The sequence below is a fragment of the Herpailurus yagouaroundi genome, unplaced genomic scaffold, assembly GCF_014898765.1.
Source record: "Herpailurus yagouaroundi ecotype Mexico unplaced genomic scaffold, PumYag 184, whole genome shotgun sequence".
NCBI classification, from domain to species: Eukaryota; Metazoa; Chordata; class Mammalia; order Carnivora; family Felidae; genus Herpailurus; species Herpailurus yagouaroundi.
In genome coordinates this window covers 3,586,735-3,591,298 of record NW_024412415.1, presented here as the reverse complement: position 1 = coordinate 3,591,298, position 4,564 = coordinate 3,586,735, and the positions used below count along the sequence as shown (strand labels likewise).

General features: G+C 37.7%; 1 long non-coding RNA gene across 1 annotated transcript in view; it reads left to right on the top strand.

Annotated features, from left to right (window-relative positions):
* The window catches only part of LOC121041467 (uncharacterized), a 90,886-nt gene extending 86,853 nt beyond the window's left edge, over nucleotides 1-4,033 (top strand). Inside the window, exon 4 of the long non-coding RNA XR_005795751.1 lies at nucleotides 3,250-4,033. This is a non-coding gene — a long non-coding RNA (uncharacterized LOC121041467). The remainder of the gene's footprint in view (nucleotides 1-3,249) is intronic.
* The last annotated feature ends 531 nt before the right edge of the window (nucleotides 4,034-4,564 follow it).

The window sequence follows — 4,564 nt, the reverse complement described above, 5'->3', positions numbered from 1 at the left end:
TCTTTCTTTCTTTCTTTCTTTCTTTCTTTCTTTCTTTCTTTCTTTCTTTCTGTTTATGTATTTATTTTGAGAGAGAAAGAGAGAGAGAGTTTGAGCAGGGGAGGGGCAGAGACAGAAGGAGAGAGAGAGAATCCCAAGCAGGCTCCATGTTGCCAGCTCAGAGCCTGACTTGGGGCTCAAACCCATGAACTATGAGATCACAACCTGCGCTGAAGTGAAGAGTCAGTTGCTCAACTGACTGAGACACCCAGGTGCACCTCCACCGTACTCTTCCTGCTTTAAAGTTCTATGTCTGGCACTAGATGCTGAAGAAATTTCTATTAAAGAAATGTGGTATGAATAAACGAATAAATGAATGGATGAATAAATATCTAAAGAAGTGAAATTTCAAATAAAAAACAATTGTTGGGGTTTGAAGGAAGTTGAAAAGAATCTTTGGCTGAGTGAAAAATCATGTAATTGATAATCCCAATATTCAGAAAGAGTATTAACTTTGCCCCCTAGCTCAGAAGACTCCAATGAGACCTGACCAAAGTGTTTTCAAGATTTTGCTCCTAATCTTAGTTTGTAGAATTGGACCAATCTGACACCCCAGAATGTAGGTAATTGTTGCTGCTATTTCAGCAAAACAGTTATGAGAATCAGTCATTGTTTAGTTTTTTTTTGTGAGTCTTGAACCATAGTAATAAGTAAATAAGTAAGTAAATAAAGAAAATTAAAAAAAGAAAAGAAGAGAAAAAGTTAAGTAAGATCTTACCAAGTTTGCAACGATAGGCATAATGGTATTTGATGGGGTTTTTATTTTCTTCATGCATTTTTTAAAGGAAAAAAGTAAGGACTAAAACAATTCAAAGACTCTTTTGGAATATATTCTTCAAAAATATATTATGAAGAGAATATATTTTTGGTCACTAAGCAAGGCCAGGATAACATTATCAGTAAAAATGGGATGCACACACTGAAGAGGGAAACCAAGAGCAGTGACAGACTGGTTCTACTACGTGGCTATAGAGGAAGCTCCAGACAGAGGGAAGAGACTAAGAGCCGCAGATGTGCAATAAACAATCACAAGGGACTAAGTGGAAGCTTGATGCCAAATTAAACCTGTGTACGAACCTTATTTGTTTCCTTGCAGTTAAGGGGAGGCAACGCCATTCAAAGAGACAAGCTACATAAGGCAGGCTACGTACAAACTGGAGTCAGGGATTCTAATCAGCAAAGGTTTTTGTGGCTTTCCCTCTTAAGAACTGGATCTAGACAGCTCTATTACATTAAATACGTTGCTTCTAATCAGTTAGAGAGGAAGAGCCTACGGAATGGTCACACGAAACATTCTGACAATGTCACATGATGCCTGAAGATTATGCCCTACTTTTAATGAGAGAAAAAGAACATTTCTCCATCCAAGAACTGCTTCTCTGATTGTCCTACCTTTATGGTGCAAGCTTATGAACACAATATACAGGGTACTAAGAGACTCATGTAACGGACTTATGTTATAGAATACCCTGTATCGTTTATATTTATTCTCTTTCAATAAATCGAGTTTTACTTTTAATTCTGTGAAACAGTGTCATTTCAGTTTATTTACACACATTTCTTTCAAGAAAATCAATTCATCCTGGATATCCCTTTCCTGTACAAAACCCTTCCGCATTCCTTTCCTTCTCTCAATTTCCTTTCTTTTCCCCAGCCCACTCTCCAACTGTGGCCGAGATGTAGACTATAACAAAATGGAAACATACAATAAATCTGGTTTGTAACTGAGATTCTAAAGAGATGCATGTACTCATACCTTTCTTTTAGCAAGATGGTAATAACAAAATGCACCTTGAGTATAAGAAAAGACTGGAGGAATAGAAATCTTCTATTGGAATTTCTCAAAATCCATCTTTTGAAATTAATTCAAATGGAAAAAAGATTTCTATTTGATTCTATTTTCTATTATTTCAATAGATTAACTTATTTACTGTTATATCTTATAAAGATGCCATGCTTATTATCTAAACCATTTTTATAGTTTCTCCTACCAGGGAAGGAACACTGGTTTTCCTAATCACTTTATAACCTGGGGAGTAGAAGCAGAAAGAGCTGAAATGATATACTTATTATATAAGACAAAAAATTTTTTGATTATTTTGTTCAACTTAGTATGTAGTGATTGCCATAGACTAGTTTTTCATATCAAGTCCCCATTCTTTGATAAATTTATTAATTAAAATTATTATTTACAGATAATACAGGATAAGAATGATTTCCTTGGTGATGATTTATCAATCATTTTTAAAGATGAAACTAGTTTTAACTTTCCAGAAGTCATCTTTAGATTATCACTGAGGCAGTGGATGTGGTGCCTGAAAGCTAAGTCCCCAAATCTGGAGGTGATGTTGATGGACGGTGGGGTGAGGAAGACATTTGGATGAGTTTCAGTTATAGCAGGAGTTCTGACTCTCTTTTGGAAATGTGGCAAACTTCAGAGAGTGCTACTTGTTAGTTGTGTTTTGCATATGTGACATCAGTTAAGCAGGCTTAGATCCTAGTGGTAGGTCTCAACATGCCTTGGTTTGGTAAACTGTCCCTCACCACATTTTTCATGTCTTTTGGCTCTTGATTTTGGCTGAGTCTAACCATACAACTTACACAAGTAGGAAGTATCCTTGTAGCACAGCCAAATAACTAAGCTATTTGGTAATAAGTCAATAAGTCAAATTAATAAGGAAGAATACGGTGTTGGAAGAGAAGTTGCATTAATGAATTTTGCTTTTAAAATCTCAGTGGAGGGGCGCCTGGGTGGCACAGTCGGTTAAGCGTCCGACTTCAGCCAGGTCACGATCTCGCGGTCCGTGAGTTCGAGCCCCGCGTCGGGCTCTGGGCTGATGGCTCAGAGCCTGGAGCCTGTTTCCGATTCTGTGTCTCCCTCTCTCTCTGCCCCTCCCCCGTTCATGCTGTGTCTCTCTCTGTCCCAAAAATAAATAAGCGCTAAAATCTCAGTGGAGAGTCTAATGGTAAAACCCAGTCAAACCAACCAACCAACTGAGCCACCTAGGCGCACCTAGAACTCTAAGATAATTTTATGAAGCTAGAAAAACTACTAAGGCTTGTCATTGACATGGATTTATTTATTTATTTGTTTGAAAAGCTTGTATGTGCGTGTGTGTGTGTGTGTGTGTGTGTGTAGAAAAGGTGGGGGGATAAGTTAACTATTTTTGAGTTGTTGGTTCTCCTAAAACTCATGTTTATTATTGACAGGGTCAAAAGAAAATATAAGATGGATTTTTCTGCCCCATCTGGCAGCTTCAGTTCAGCAGAAATGAGAGCTAAACACAGCTGTGAAGACAGAAGGCTGAGGAGCAGCGTTTTGTTAACACTTGGGACAGCTCTTAGCCATTGTTCACAAGGACTCCAGCGAATGGGACAGTGAAAGTCCTATGGCCTTTAGCATGGAAACAGCATCACCAGCTGTCAAGGATTTCTGAATTTTAAGGGAACAAACAAAATGATTCATGAGGTTGGGCAAAATGGAAAAATATTAATTTTCTTTGGGCTGGACAGAGAGAGAGAGAGGAAAGGGTTAAGCATGAGTCGGAGATTTCCAAAGCTAATGGTGCCTTAATTCCTATATAACATTTTCTTTCTTTCTGTTAATTATCCTATTTAGCAAAGTTTCCTCTGTTTCTTCATTTTACTAAATATGGCATTTAGAATGACTGGCCCTTTTGGTGTTCCATGATTTAAAACTTCTAAGTTGTTAGGAGATATTTTTGTCTTTCTTATTTAACATGAAAATGATTGTTTTGAAGGTATGAGAAAAAAATGTTACAGAAAGGTGGTCCCTACACCTCACTTCACTCCTACTTGGATTGACTGCTTTTTTTTTCCCTTCCTCCCCCCTCCTTCTTTCTTTCATTCTTTCTTTTCTCTCTTCCTTCTTTCTGTCCTCTTATCCAAAAATGTACAGAGCATGCAAGACATATGTCAATGACATATGTCAATATTTTATTAATAAATATTTCAACAATTGATGTATAAATCATGAGTTAGTCATTTGCCTTTTATTCATTTATCTTTTCAGTGTTGAATTTTTCTTAATGTATCATTTAATATTTAATTATTTGTTTATTTATTTTGAGAGAGAGAGCACTGGGGAGGGGCAGAGAGAGAGGGGGAAAGAGAATCCTTAGCAGGTGCCATGTTCAGTATGGAGCCCAGTGTGGGGCTCGATCTCACAAAGTGTGAGATCATGACCTGAACCAAAATCAAGAGTCAGACGCTTAACTGACTGAGTCACTCAGGAGCCCCCTTAATATATTATTTTGGTTTTAGGCTTTTTCATTTTTTTTTTTTGAAGAGATGAGGGTTTTTTAATGTTTATTTTTTTACTTTGGGAGAGAAAGAAAGAGAGAGAGCAAATGAGCACAAACGGGAGAGGCAGAGAGAGAAGGAGACCCCACACTGTGGGGGGCCCCACACTGTCAGTGCAGAGACTGACTTGGGGCTTGATCTCATGAACTGTGAGATCATGACCTGAGCCAAAATCAAGGGTCAGATGCTGAACTGACTGAGT